At 39.3% G+C, this 16,164-nt stretch overlaps 1 protein-coding gene across 19 annotated transcripts in view; it reads right to left on the minus strand.

The window, feature by feature from the left end:
• Nucleotides 1-16,164, minus strand: part of ANK3 (ankyrin 3) — a 279,582-nt gene that overhangs the window by 171,953 nt on the left and 91,465 nt on the right. The window contains exon 1 of one of the 19 annotated variants that reach the window (XM_033004251.2): nucleotides 45-50. The exons of the other annotated variants lie outside the window; for them this stretch is intronic. The gene's annotated coding sequence lies outside the window, so the exon portion shown is untranslated. Of the gene's footprint in view, nucleotides 1-44; nucleotides 51-16,164 lie in introns of those variants that run through there. 19 annotated transcript variants of the gene reach the window in all.

A 16,164-nucleotide genomic window follows, 5' to 3' on the forward strand; every position in this document is an offset into this window, starting at 1 on the left:
TAGCACCCTGCATAACCCCCTGAAAGAGCTGAGGGGATGGGCACCCTCCTGAGAACTGTCCCAACAGCATCGGGGCTGCATTCGTTGGTAGGGGCAGGAGTGTGCACTCTGGTTTGGGGAGTTCAAGTTTTGTTGACAATACATGGCTAAAATCATGTAAGACAGAATACACTATTTTTTTTCCTTTAAATAAAAAAAAAAAAAAAGAAGAAAAGAAAAAATAAAACACTAGAATTTTATAAATTAAAATGCTACAAGAAGATAAAATCAAGTATATAAGATGTCATCCCAGTAACCTCAATTAAATTTTCCTTTGGCAAGTACATTATAATTTCACAGAAAAAAGCTTCCTATTTTTTCACAACACTTTTTCATTTTCTGAGCAAGACATGAACAATTAAAACTTCACGAATAACATAGAGATGGCACTTTCTAATTGTCCCTGCATCCAGTAGGTACTGATATTTAACATAATTTTAAAATGCAGTATTTTATCTTGCATCCCAGAGCTTTCTCCAAAATTATCATTGCATCCAAATGGCACGCTAGATTTTACTAACTGAAAACGTAACTCTGTCTCACGAACTGCCAGGACAAACCATCAATCCTGTATCTATACCTTCTGTGAATAATCTCAGAATCCAAGAGTTTTTCTACATTTCCCAATTCTTCTCCCCAAGGCAGTAGCTAATGAGGTCTAATCGTGCTGAGGCCATCTCAGAGAATTCAAGGCTTTCATGTGGTTTTTAAAAGACATCTAAAATACATTATAAATGTATCACCGATCCTGTTTTCGTTTTGGGTAAAGTCATCTCTCCAGTAACTTACCTATGCTTTTTCTAAGGGTAGGAAATGTAGCAGATCTTTTCAAAGACTCATTTCCGTGTTTAGATAAATAATTCACTGCATGTACACACACACAGAGTTCAAGTTTGTTAGATATCTATAAAAATATTCCCCTGTCCAATAAATTTGAACATGCAGACAGATAGCTGCAGAGAATAGTGTTGATCCTGAATTTAAACCAAAAGGAAGCCATGGACCTCATCAACTGGATTTTACTGGCTTTAGCAAAGAGGAACAGAGAAGTAACGCACTCCCAAGGCACAATGCAATATGACCACTAAGTAAAAGACATCTTTTTTCACATTAATAAATAAAGGCTGCTTAGATCTGCACATGTACCACTCCCGCTCCAAGTTAGAGCAAGGCACTTCTGAATCTGAATACAAAATATTACCTAACTCCCACATAATTTATTAAGGAATCCCATTTTTAATTGTCAGGCATTATAAATTATTTGACTGTAAAAAATAAAGTGACAAACACAATCAAAAGGGAAAATGAATGTATCAGAAACGGTACTTTACTGATGTACTTTAGTACCTTTGCTTTAAGTTCAATTGGATTTTTCATGCTGTCTGAAAAATATCATGTAGTTTGCAGCACTCAAGTACACTCCACAATAACACTGGAGCTCATTTGAGATTTAACAGCAGAGAATTTAAAAGGAGGAGAAAGACTTCCATTTTGATTTGAGTTGTAAGCACCATCTTGTGGAACTACAAAGCCCGCAGATTAGAAAAAAATATAGGTTTACAAGCTCCTCTTATAATCTGACTGGAAATGGACACAAAGAAAAAAAAAAAAAAAAGAACAAACAAGACTATTACTCTCTCCTCCTCCAGACCCACATTAAAAATGAAAAGAAGTTTTTCTTTTACTAAAGCATTAAGGCAATCTTTTCCCTACACACCTGCATACAAAGTCCTGTGAGCAGCAGAGCTGTTATATTCATTAGCAAAGAATTGTAGATCAGGATTCTTTGGACTGTAATAAGAAACTACAGACCCTCCATAATGCAGAGTTCAGCTCCATTTCCCCCTCTTCTCTTCCCAATCTCACAGTACTATTATAAACCGTCATTTCTGATTTACAGAGCAAATGTCTTTCTCCCTTGAAGAGGGTACTTATCATGAAAGCTCAGCTCAGGGACTTTGTAAATTATTAGTCTGGCAAAATGAATCTGCATTGTGGATGCATAACACTAACCTTCACCAGGGGATATGTGGTGTTTGGGTTATGGAAGATGCCATTCAACAGGCTGGATGGGAAGGAATACTCCTTTGAGATTAAAATAGCAATATACATATAGTAAGTGAAGGAAAAATATACAGCTATGGGATTTTATAAATAAGGCACATGCAAACTTCTGTGATCTATTTATTTCCTTAGCACTGCTAATGATATTATTATTAACACTACTGTATCCATCATCATTCAGCAGACAATTCTCTTGCTCCCACGCAATTCCATGAAATTATTTGAAATGTAAATAGAAAAAAGCAGAAAAGCTCCTCTATAAGGGCTAGTTAACCTATGAATATTAAACTAAAATTAGCCCTCCTGGGAGCTCTGACAGACTGTTCTGAGATGGAAAGTCATGTCACTACTGACATGAATCATATTTCCTAAAATTACTGGCAAGAGAGTGGTATTCTACTTAAGCATCATCCACATGCCTAATATCAAATCAGTATGTATGACCCAAATGAAAATTCATTATTCTTGTCCTTATTATGATTTTTAGTAGAGATACAAGTGGAATGCAAATAACTAGCATTCTGTAGTTTTGTTACCAACTACTTCAGCACTTTGATGTAATCTTACCATATGCATATAAGGCTGAAAAAAGATCACTTCTTAACAGCTTACAAAAGAATCTAAAGAGGTGAGCAACAGCTTTGCCTCGTGACAATAGTGCTGGTGGATGTGCTGCTCCTGGTGGTCTCCTTCTGCTTAATTTAGTCCATCATGTAAATCCATATTGTATAAGAATATTAACCGTGATATCAGGAAAATCACTGGACTGTAAAAGAATGATTAAAACACAATGAGGGTAGGACTACTAGGATGATACATACAGCCTTCAAATATCAACAAGATTTCAGAGTTAAGTTGGTATTTATTTGTAAAAAGATTCTGCAAGTGCAACTACCACTTAAAAACTCACTGGACATTAATACAATACATGCCTCTCACTCTACCATTGAATCATTTAGGTTGGAAAGGACCTTTAAGATCATCCACCAACCGATAACCTTGCACTGCCAAATCCATCACTAAACCATGTCCCTAAGCACCACATCTACACGTCTTTTAAATACCCTCAGGGGTGGTGACTCCCTCACTTCTCTGAGCAGCCTATTCCAATGCTAACACATCTGTACAACTGTGTAAATTTACATCAAAAATCTCCCCCATGCTTTTATGCTGCTGTATTTCACTTATTACCAGTAAGAGCTTGGGTGAAGTACAGTATCCCTTAGCACGTTACAGTCTTGCCTGTCTTTCGCAACCTTAGAAGTAAATGGCTGCCATGACCAAATTCCAGCTCTGGGAATTAAATTCTCCCTAACCCAGTTCCCGGAGCTGTGGCAATTACCCATAGTAGTAGTCTTTATTTGCTGACCTCAGCTAATGGCTACATTTGTTGCAAAACATTTGGCATTTTCAGTGCCAACTTTAGAGGTTTCTTACCATATTTTTTTCTTTTATTTTTCACGCACAGAAAAATATTGGATATACATAACTTACTAAGAATTATTCAGTTAGCAAAATCTTTCAGAAGTCTTCAAAGGAAAATAAACATTTTTTTTCATTAAAAATACAGTGAAATAATGGATAATGATAGAAATCACAAAGGAAATATGTAAATAATGCAACAAGTCAACAACACCACATTCTTAATCTCAGGTCTGCCTGCAAAATTAATGCAAATAGCCTCACACATTTGACTCACATTTTCCATTGTTTTTCAACTTTTAGGGCTCTCAGCCTACCTTGAGCACATCCAGTATGATCAGAAATTATGGCCATGTGATTTCAGTTACAACAATCAGCCAATAAACTAGATGCTAACCCTAAATGGCTTAGATTTCTCGCAATAGGGAAGGATGTACTTGCTATTTTTTGAAAGACACTTTTAAAGCTGTGTAATATATAGAAGCCAAAGGAGAATATGGAGAACCTGTGAGGATTATATACAAAAATAGTTTGGTATAGTTTTATTAATGAGGTCTCAAGAACTGCAGAATGAAATACAACTAAGAAAGATTCAGTTTCCCAGTTTCCTCACACATACTCTGCAGAAAGTACGAACTGGAATTTCCAACCCTTTTTTTTTTTTTCTTTTTTTTACATACATTCAGCTGACAGTGGTTTAAATAGCATCCTTGCCAACCAGAACTTAGAGCCCTCCTGCATTAGTGTTTACTTCTGTTACAATGAACAACAGATTCATAGACATAAATGACAATATTTTGATAAGCCCCCTCTCAGGTCGGCACAGCCGTAAGATACCCGCTGGGAGGATAGGATTTGACCACATGGGTACAAGCTGTCACAGGTTGGACATGGGGAAGCCGAATGCCAATGCACACAAAAGAGCAAGGTCTGTCACAGGCAGACAGAACCAAGTTTTTCCTGGGTGACTTCAGGTGCTCAATCGAGGTCCCTCAGAAACGTCAGTGACAGTCCACAGGCAGGGAGAGAGGTTTGCTGAACTGCTCTAAGAAGGTGCCCAAGTCAGCTTCTGGAGGTGTCACTCTCTTCCCACAGATTACTGATGGACATGAAGGTCCTAGTTCGGGTGCCTTGAATCTGATCCTAGTTAAAGCTGAAAGCTAGGTTAACCTCCTCACTTTGAACATCAAAGATGTTCAAAACAGTCCCTTTCCTCATTTTTTGTGTGGGTGAGATGGCCATCTGACCTGAGAAAGTACACAGTTTTCTCCATTTATGTTTTACTGTCATCATAACAGCAGCAAATAACAAGTGCTGAACAGAAATATCTCACTGGGATTTACAGATTTCATTTAACAGACACTTTTAACTGTTAAATGACTAATGGGTTAATTCCCTCTTTGGCACAATGCCTTTACTCAGAGAGTATGTGAGATTTAGCAAGCTGTTTTCAACAAAAACATATGGGAAATAGTAAACTTGTCCAGGTTATGTTTAAAACAGGATATTTTGTTGGAGTAATATTTTAGATAGTCCTCTTAGAAAACAAAAATCAATCATGATGGGTTTTACTGTTCCGTTTTGGACAGCAGCTGAATAAATATAATAACGATTCTCCTTCCTTCCCACTTAATCCTGCTGCCTTCCCAACCACTGAATCATTGCTCTCCTTCGTTACTAAAATGCACAACTGAGATGCTGATTAGTGTCCCAGATGCTTGATAACAGGGACAGTAATCAATAGCTCTTCTTTAATCTGTCTGTGGAGGACATTTCATCCCTTCGCTTTTGGATACAGACGCTGCTACTGTGATCCATGGCTTTAATATCGCCTCTAGATTGGATTAGTGCAGAGCACTCTTCTTTGGTTATTCCTTATTTTCTCTTAATACATAGCATCACTGTGCCACAGCTGTTGTCTATTTGCTGAGTTTCAAAGCATTGGTTTAAAAAACTAAAGCTCTAAATAGTTTTAGATAATGCTGCCCAAGAGAGACTTCTGCAGCCATCCCATAGCACTGCAGGGAGCCACCAGAGCTGCAGCCCTTGTCTATGGAGCTCGTGTACATGAACTGCTGCCACTCAACTTGCTCAATTGCTCTGGGATTTTGGTGGGGTTTTTATTTTCTTTATTTGTTTGTTTAAGAGCCACAGCAGAAAAATAGCTTCCTTCAGCAAGTTGAGCTGCAAGTGGACTTTCCTCTGGGCAACTGCAATATGGAAAATTTAGATTTTGGCCCGAGTTTTGCAAAGAAGACCATGCACATACTTAGCTTTAAAGACAGGAGCCATCTCCCTGAAGCTTAACAACAGACAGGTGCAGAGACACTTCAGCCAAGTCCTGCTATGTACTTCATGGATGTTTAATTTATAAACATACCCTTCTGTATTTGTGCTCTGTGAAACAAAACAAGTCTCTTTAAAAAAACTGTTTTGTGTACCTTTATAAAAAATACTGCACAGTAATATTGCAACATGACTACAGCTAAATATATCTTCTATGCAGCTTTTACTGCATTATAAGGCAGCCAATTTTAAGACATCAATAATTTAGAAACTCAGCTATGTGAAGCAGCCTAATTGGATTATCTTTACTTGGCAATTTTTTCAGTAAGATATTAGCTTCTTTATAGGAATACATCGACAGGGATCTTTCAGTAAACCCGTGTAACACACAATCAATAGACATAAAACCATGTAAAATTGTAAAACATCTTTTCAGCAAGTATTTTTATTCTCATGGCTTTGGCAAAAGCAGCGTGCTGTTCGAAATTAAGCTAACATAGTAAATCAGGTTTTGACACAAAATATCTCCGGAGACTGAGATTTAGAGAGCCTTCTCTATAGAACAGCACAGCAGTTGCCAGAACCACCACCTACAGACACCAGAGAGCTGCCAGGACGCAGCTCCTTGTTTCTGTGATGGAGCTCCCTCATGATGCTTGCCTCCTGGAAGGGGCACTTTTAGCTCCAACTGTCTGAAGAGGTCCCTTCTCACCAGTGAGCAACTGGGCAAGAACAGAGGAAAATACTCTTTTTTCCTTTGCTACATTTTGTATAGACTAAGGAATAAAAGCAACATAACTCTGGAGTGAGGAGATCACCTCCTGGTGACTACAGAAAAAGCAGAAGAGGCAGTAAATCCCGAGGCCTTGTGTCAGCCTCGAGCCAGCCATAGCAAAGGCAGCCAGCCAGCAGCAGACACTAGGATCAGAGATTTAGGTGGGATACACCCTGCCCAAATAGAGCACAAAGCAGCCAAGACTATCTTTTGCCCAGAGAAATGTGAGAGGTGGTTAGTTTTTCTTTTTTTTTTTATATTTTTTTAAAGCTGTGACCACAACTCAAGTGCCTCTGAAAAACTCAGTTCAACCAGTCAGAGCATTTTAAAGGCCAGGTTGTCTATACTGACACTGAAAACGAAACAAAAAAAAACTCAAAGCACACGTCAGAAATCCTAACTTCAAACCAAGTCTAGCTGGCACAAAGAAGCTACCCTTTCTTAGTTCCCAGAAATGGATAGGTACGAGACTGAGACAGGTACTCGTGCACACAAATGCTAGCGCACAATTCTCTTATTGCTCCTGTCATTTTCATCCAATACAAACAGGCATCATGTGGAAACCACCACCACCATCACTGGGTGAGTACCCTGTGTCCACCCGGTTCACTACTTCTTCAGATGGAAGGTGACCTGCTCCAAAGACCCTGTATGTTCCCTGATTTGAAAACAAAAACTGTCAGGTCCAAGGATTACGCCACCAGGGCCTAACAGGCCTTGTTTGTCTAAACTGATTCTCTCCAGACCCAAGGCCACTCCCTCCCTGTTCATGTAGGCTTCAAGCCAAAGTCCTTTGCCAAATCAGGGGGATGAAGCTGTGTCTTTCTGGGGGCTGACATTCTCTTCAGCATAGAAAGGGAAAATGTGGAAAGTCTCTTTGGTATCTGAATCCAGAAGGGATTATTTGGGCCAAAGATTTTAATTACAACTGACAGTGCAGGTGTCCTGCTTATAGCAGCCATTTTACCGATGTGGCGTTATCCCTAGTGACCCTGGCAGCAAGGAGAAGCTGCCAAATGACCCACATTTGTAGGTAGGACCTACTGACCTGAGGGAGACTGCTCAAGCCCAGCATCAACTGAGTCAACTGACTTCAACAGAGCCATTATGGAGGAAAAGATTTCTGTAAATGTGCTGACCCATGTGTGCTCCTGTAGCTCCTGCTCGCCCTCACACAGGTGCAGAAGATCAATACTGTCTGCTGCACTAAGCACACGCAGCAGGTTGGGAGCCTGGCCTCCCCAGGCTCTGCAAGCAGCTCGTGCTGCCAGGTCTGCATTTCCAGAGCCCGTGTGTTTCAGCACAGCAGGATCCTGTCCATGGGGGCAGCTGGGGCAGTTTTTTCACCGAAGCCTGTCTTCTCGCACAGGGGACGATGCGTGTACAGGGATTGCGCAGTGTGTGAAGACAGATCGCACCATCTGTCCCTTTCAAGCTCATGGTCATATGATGGCAATCACTCATCTGAAATAATCTTGTTGACTCTTCTCCTTTTTATTGCACAGATACACCTTAGCTCTCTATGGATGACCCAACACGCTCTATAGCCATTACAGAAATCAGGTGTTTTCCACTTATTTTCATTTAAAGCAGCAATGAGAGGGAAGGGTCACCTCAGCAGCAAATACTCCATGGACCTCTAATGGTTCACAGATTAGTGAGAGCCATTAGTCCACAGACACAGTATGAATTCTGGGCAATGGCAGGAACACATAAGTAGAAGTTTCCACCACAGAGTATTTGCAGACCTGGATTTGAGACTTCAGCTTCTGAGACGTGATGAAATGAAAGCCTGGAGTTCATATGACAAGAAAAAAGCCTGGGTTTGACAGATGCAAGGATAGAACACAAGGATATGTCTTCACAGCAAACAGCTACCTTACAAAATGCCCTAAGGTGCACACAGTATATACAGTATGCTATTTAAAATGTCTAGTAATGTATTCTGCAGCATCCTCTCTGACTTCCTTCCTTGAGTTTAAGGGCTCACATAGAAGCCAATACATGAACAGTGTTACCAGAAATTCATAAAGACCCACTGGCAGAGAAAGTGGGTCTTTTTTCTTACCCCACTTCCACCCATTTTTTTTGGAAAAACAACTAACCTATTTTTAGGAACATGGGTCACTTTGAAAGATTGCATTTCAACACTGTTTTCTTGCACAAAAGAGAACAGAGAATCATGTACTCATGAGCTACATGTTACTGCTATGCCTGTTATCTTGCATTGAACCCTAATGGCCCTTTAGAAAATTTAAGATATTTCTTGGAAAGATGCAGTGATGGAAAATTATCAAAAATGACACTCACATCCACCCTGTAGATTAACATGCCCCAAGACATTTTTGAAGACTGGAAATGAATTCATATTCAAAATGACTAACTATTATGACTAGTAGAATAAATATTCGTTATTAAGCCATTTACAGGGTAATTATAAAAATTTTTTAAAATAATATTTTTTAAAAAAATAAAATGCAGTTTCTTCCAAAATATTCAAGTAATGATGATACTAAATCCCCCAACCATCATGAAGATAAGAAGCAATCATCACACAAATGGAGTATTTTTATCAAATTGTGCTTCTAAGTTTTCAGTCCCTTGCTGCACTGTTTCTTTTGATCCCACCTCAGTATGGAAAAAGCCAGTAACATACCAAACATTAAAGCCTAACATTCAAACAGGTATCTTCTCATAAGCCTATCAGAAGTGTTTTTCTATGAGCATTTGACTTTACATGTTTTTTTTTTCCTGTGTTTTTCAGTGTTTTACTTAATATATATGAAATACAACATACAACTAGTGTGTAAAAGGAATAAGATAATGTACAGCTAAAGAAATGACTCAACATTTGCTTTTCCATTAAATAAGAATATATTCCATGAACAGAAGTGGATGCTGCAAACCTCGTCACTGACATTGCCTCCTGGGGAAGTCAGAGGGATTCAATCTCAGTGCCATAAAATTCACACTTGAAATCCTAACACACAGTGAACAAAATGTTCTGTATCATAAAGAATACGCTCTTCCCTAGACTAAGTCCATATTAAAATTGAATTTCTAAATTTCAGAAAGATGAAATATTAAGCCCAAGCATACACATGCTTTGTTACATGTTTAATGGCCTGAAATCATCTCTCCTCTCCCCTCAAGCACAGATGGAAAAAAAAAAACTCCAAATCCCATCTTTTTGGCCTACCCTTATTACAGCTGGAACTCTCCTTTCTCAAAAGAAAGGCATTACAGAAGGAAAAATTGAAGAAAGGAAGACAGGAGGAATGAGAGTAAGAAGGATGGAAAAGGGTATCAAATGCTCCCCACACCACTGAGGCAAGTTTTAGACAAAAACAAAACAAAGAAAACTAGATGAACTGTGTAACATACACCCTATCTTGTCATTGAGATAACGGATATGAAATCTTCAAGATTAGCATAAAACAGGTGTTTCTCGCCATTATGTTACTCCATAGTTTTGAAAGCAGTAATTCTTGCACACTTGCATTTGCAAAATATGAAAAAGCATCAAGGGTTCCACTATATCTCAGAACAATTTTTCTTTTTGCTCCTCCAAGTTTCACCTGCGGCTGGAATTTGATGATGCCTGTAAAATGAGCTGGAGCCCCTGCACCCGCCTGAGAGGGCAGGTGTACTAACGGCACAGAGGAAAGCATCGCGCTCGGCACCGCTGCACTCGCCGGCGACTGAGGCGGCCAAGGGAGAAACAGCAGAGAGACTTGACACCCCTTTGCTGCTTTGCTCCTCTCAGTGGCCTTCACACCCAGGGAACAAGATGCCCCCCCATTGTCCTAAGTTTATACATTTATGTAGATCACAGAAAATCACAGAGAATCCGAGATAATTTCTCAACTACTCTAAAAATTCATTCTAACGTTTAGTCACACATGGCACAAGAAGAAAATCCTTTTGCAAGAAAAACCTTTTGCAAGGATTTCTTGCTTTTCCTTAAAGAAATCAGGAGGGTGCTCTCCTAAATGGCTTCAGATACAAATCTCCGAGAAGCAGGGCCTGCAACATATGCTGGAACACTATTATTTTGGAAGACAACTAAATATCTGAGAGATGCCAAAGGTTGTTTCTAATGTGACAAATCTCTGGGAAGGAATGCTGTGGAGCACCTCAGAAATTAGGTGAAAATTACAAAGAGGTGGTAGCATCTTTTCTTTTTCCCATCCAGTCCAATATTTCCAATAACTAGTAAATAAGTCCCCAGATGCACTAATGGCTGCCATCCAGGAAATGCATCTGCTGTGTTTATGAGATCTGCAGTTCATAAATAATTGCCAAATATAGAATTATTCACTCCAGCGCTATCAGATGCTGTTTTATAAGAAAAGAGAATATACCAGAATTACACTTATGAGGTAGATCAATCAGTTTGATTTAAAATTCACATGTGTGTGTGCACCAAAGGTTAGCTTTTGTGGAAAAGGACCATTTACAATTTTTGCATGAACTGTCTGACTGGCAATTGAAGCTTTCTGAGCCAAACACATTGCCACTGGCCCTCTTGCTACGAGCAACCCCATGTAGGTATACCTGTGTGGGTGCACTTTAGTCCTTCAGTTTATGAAAACCCTAACTCCATTTTGTCAATGATTTTTTTACATCCCTGTGCTATATGACAAAGAAGCAGTTTCCAGGTTGTACATGCCAAATACACATGCTGCCTTTCGTGGCTTCAGACAGAAGGATAAGGCTCCAGCAGGCCACAATGACCTGTTATTGAGAACCATCGATTCAGATTAGTGCAAAAAACCCTACTGATTTCCATAGGGACTGGATCATACCTGAACCAATCCAGGACCGCACAGGCACAGTAAAGGTACAGCTGCTTGTATGAGGTTCACACATTTAAATAAGAATTTTTTTTTTCCCAGTTATCAACTTCTAGAAGTATTAGAAAGCTTAACAAAAAATTCAGGCCAGAGCGGAGAAAAATATATACTGAACATACATATGAAAAAGAATGACAACTAAGAGAAAAAGAGTGAAATGCTTCATAACTGAGTACTCTGTCCCTGATTTCTACTTCTAAACTGAGTTCATATCAATACTTTCAGTAAGTTGGCCATTTGCAGGGTGGGCAGTCTTCTGCAAATAAACCTGTGCTACCTTCACCTTTCATTCGGACTGGCTGGACCTGAATAAACTCTGCTGTGAAGGCCTTCTCATCTCTTTAGATGCTGACGTGCTCCTAGGATGACTGTCCACATTAACTCTGCCATTGGTCTTAGGAACACAAGAGACTGCCAAGACAAACAGCCACGCAGATATACTCATAGTCTACGATGCAGCCAGAAAGCTAGAGTATAGGCTTTATGTGGATACGTTCAAATTCTGGGCATACAGGCAATCCTAGGATAGCAGAACAAACACTGTGCAAATGCAGTCCCTATACAGTTTTTTACTAAAGGGATGGCTAGGAAAGGAGCTGCAACAAATTCCCACACATGTGTGAGGAACTGACTCTTTGCAGAGGGCTGAGTATTTCCAAATGTCTTTGGCAGCCCAGACAGCCAAAACACAACATTCATAAGAGCTTCCAGCTGTATCTGGCCTGTGAGCCACAAGTTTCTGGTCCCTTGTCAGGTACTAGGAAAAAGCAAAGCTCTTAAGCTTCCAGGCACTAAGATACAGAAGAACATTTAAACTGAGAGGCCAACAGGGGTCAGCCCTGCTTTAGCACAGAGGCAAAGACAAATGCAGTAACACACCACTTCCACCTCCATGGCCTGTGTCTCAACACAGTCAAAAGCCACATTTGGAAAATACACAAGGCTTGAAAAATTAATGTTATAAAGCAATTGCAGCCATGAAAAAGCAATGAAACATTTAGCAACAGGAGCCTTCCAAAGGAAGATGCTCAGCCCTCTGACATTAGTCCAAATTAATCTCAGTTCTGCAATTCTGTACCTGAAAGGAGTATGGAAGAGATGCGATAGGCTAAGTTCCCTTCTCACATGCCCACATGCATTCAGAAATAGAACCAAGGTCCTTGTTTGTGTATCATATCTAGTGGCTTCAGCACTGCCTGGACATGGCAGCTGTAGTACTTGCTGTCCCCCCAGGGATGGCCCTTCCAAGGCAGGCTTGGTGTGAATAATCAAAGTTGCACCTTCAGCAGTTGCACTTGCAGAGTGTGTGTCTACAAAACAGCAGTTTTACTAAAAAGGGTCATATCATGAAAAAAGGAAATTAAGATAATCCCTCTTTGAGCAAGACTCTATATATATAGTTAATGGACATGTCTAATACCACCCTCAGTCATCTTCCACTATGAAAAGCGTGAATGCTGCATGGACAACCCTATGCCAAGGACTATATGCAGGCCACCAAAAAAAAAAAACAACCCCACAAACATAAAAAAGAAGCTCAGCCTCTAAACCTAACACTGGAACCTGCTGAACATACACATAGTTAAGAACTGGCTGCTCTTGGCTTGGATGTCTTTATTGCTGTGCTAATTTCAACGAAGAAACAGAGCATGTGCTTCAGATACAGCAATGCGCCTCAAATAGGCACACACAGCTCCTACTGCTTGTGGTAGGAGCTGCACGGGCACACTGGAGAAGAGAAAGGAGCCCTTTGTGAGATATCAAACACTGGAGCATCCACCAGATGATCTACTTTTTAGTCACACTTTACCTCATGATCAGCTGGGCTGGAATACTGAACACATTGTCAATTGTTTAATGATGGAAAAATAAGCTGCAGTTGATGTGCCATTCATTTTATCAGGGCAGAAAGCACTGCAGAAGAAATGCAGGAAAATGTAATCAAATGTTGAGACATATTTAATACCATTTTTATGTCATTGTGGCTATGTCATTCCATTGGTACTTTGTGATAAATATACAGCATATTCAGTAACTTAAGTGTGTGTACACATACATATATGTAAACTCATACAAATTGTCATTTATATTTGCACATAAAAACCATCATTTACTGCTTTAAAAAGTTGGCTAATGCTAACCCTTCAAAAGGAGTGTAAATGTTATGGTTTGCCTCAGACTTCCCGTGCTTACTGAAACATTGAGAACTGAATATCGTAGGTATATTCCATACACTACAATAACATTCATGGGAAAGGTGAAACTCAACCCTGTAAAGAAAAGTTCTACTAATTCAGTTGAAAAAAAAAAACACAAATGAACAAAACAACAAACAGCCACCATACTGGTGATGTGCCAAATTCCACAACAGTTCTGCAGTCAAAATGGTCTCCCAAGATGGGCTACTTGTTCCCACCTTCTGCTCAGTCTCCTGAGAAGCCACAGGCAACAAATAACAGTTATCCATACAAGGATTTTAGTACAATGTAACAATTTCAAACCTTCCACTTTCACTCTAAAATGACTAAATTAACAAACCAAAGCAAACCCAGAAATCATTACCAAGACAACCCCAGACCAGATCAGGAGGGCAGAAAGGCTTCCAGATTAATTGGTGTTATTTTCAGTTTCAGTTTCTGAAGTCTTTAAGAGTTTATATTTGCTCACCCACAAAAATGTGTCTGATTTTACTGCTTCACTATATATACACTCAAAAGTTTCCATTTGAAGGTTTCTTCCTTATGATACTGCAAGAAAACCCTGCCTACACAATCTTCTCTGAGGAACCCAGGAATCACTTGTTCCTTTGGAAAAATGTTAATGTTCAGTATCAAAAGAAGATGCAACTGGAACGAAATGTATTCATTCTTTTTCATACAGAGAGCAGTCTCTGCACACAACTAATATACATTTTATATAAGCAAAATAAAGTTATATGGCTGAAAAGAAATCACACATTCCAATTTATTCTAAATAATGACAAGAAATCTCTGTGTCTGGATATTCTGATTCTTCCTTGCTGTGTATATGCTTGCTGGCAGGCTTAAATGGAAAACTCTTGACTCTCTCTTTGAAGCATTAAATGGGATAAACCTGCTTGCTAGGGTTTGTTTCTTTGAGGCTTCATACATAGTGGAACCATTTACATCTGAATCTAAAGAAGCAAGAGACTAACCATCAACAGACCAGAATTTTGTAACACTTATGTCAAACAAACAGGTAAATAACCACATAAAGCACAACGTAAAAAGAAATTAAGTCTAAACTCTCCTCTCCTTTAATAAAAATGACTTGGGGGATGAAAGGGGGGAGATTTTTACACCACTGCTCATGGTTGTTTCTTTTCTTGTATTACATGAAGAAACCTCAGTCCCTCCTTCTAAATATATTTTCAGACACATTCAAATCTCTGCTTATGTTAAAACATCATTAAAAGAGAATAACATTAGTCTACCTGTCAATTTGCCACAGCAGAGCATTTTCTGACACTTGGCAAGTCATTCCTAGAGGACTTGTTCAACATATGGCCAAATATTACATAGAAAGTAAATCAACATATGTTCAGTGTGTTGGAGAAAAGGAGGAGGAAAGTGGAAAGTATTGGTAAAAGACAGTTTCTGGTAGCATGTACTTTGTTTTCTACGAAGGATCAAGTCCAAAGATTCTACGTCTTTGTCTTCAACCCTACTGCATTTGTCTGTAATTCTGCGAGAACAGTTACATCTACAGAGTCTGTAGCTTTCTCTTGAGCTTAAACCTCCCAATTAGTAAGCATTCACTGTATAGTCAGTCAACACGCATATCACACCTGCCTTTGCTTCCTCTCTGGCATATCGTTTGTACCTTAGCAAACATTTTGAAGTTACTGATGCAGTGATTTATGCTTCATGTGTAGCAAAAGCATACCAGGGTGAAAACTTTATCAACTAGGGGGTTTTTTCAGTTTCTTAATAGAAAATTAAAATATTTTAATGTTAAAGCTCAGAGATTTAACAGCAACATACCTTTTAGGGTCAGATTTTCAATACTCATACTGTTTTGCTTTTTCACAGTAACCTCTGGGACCAAAATTGCAATCAAGTTTGTGGAAACAAAGGTAACTGGGCTTTAAAGTTCTGACATCTGCATAATCCACGACAGCACAGAAACAAGAGAACAGCAGTGAACCCTAAAGCTAAAAGCAAATCACTGCCAAAACCATAAAGTTCTGGGAATTGGGCTCAGCAATTTTTCCTTCTGTTTCCTTGTAATTGCAGGAAAAGATAAGCCAGGTGACAGGCTGGGGACAAAAGGAGATTTTGCAGTTGAATGTCTCCTGCCAGCACAGGTAGCAATTTGATTTTCTGAAGGCAATGGGGAGAACGCAGAGCCTGAATTGAGCCGATGTCGGTTTCACTCCTGCTCCTAATGAAACTGAAGCCACATTGATCACTCACATACAAAGCTATAACAGGAGAAAAAGATGGTCCTTTCTTCCAGGATTTTATGTTACTATCAGTAAAACAATTGAGAGCATGCCAGGCGTCATTTTTTAATTAGCAAATACTGTTCTGTTAGTGGGTGAGGTTACTGAGAAACTGGAGATGGTGTAGAGATGACAACTTAGTAACAACAAGAAACAACAAACCACAACACCTGTAGGCTAAACAAAGACACCGAGAATGTATTTTGAAAATGTATTGGTATTTACCTTACACTTTTACAACTGGAACTAGAAAGGGC

Source organism: Tyto alba, unplaced genomic scaffold, assembly GCF_018691265.1.
Source record: "Tyto alba isolate M040663 unplaced genomic scaffold, T.alba_DEE_v4.0 Super-Scaffold_1, whole genome shotgun sequence".
In the NCBI taxonomy this organism is placed as follows: Eukaryota; Metazoa; Chordata; class Aves; order Strigiformes; family Tytonidae; genus Tyto; species Tyto alba.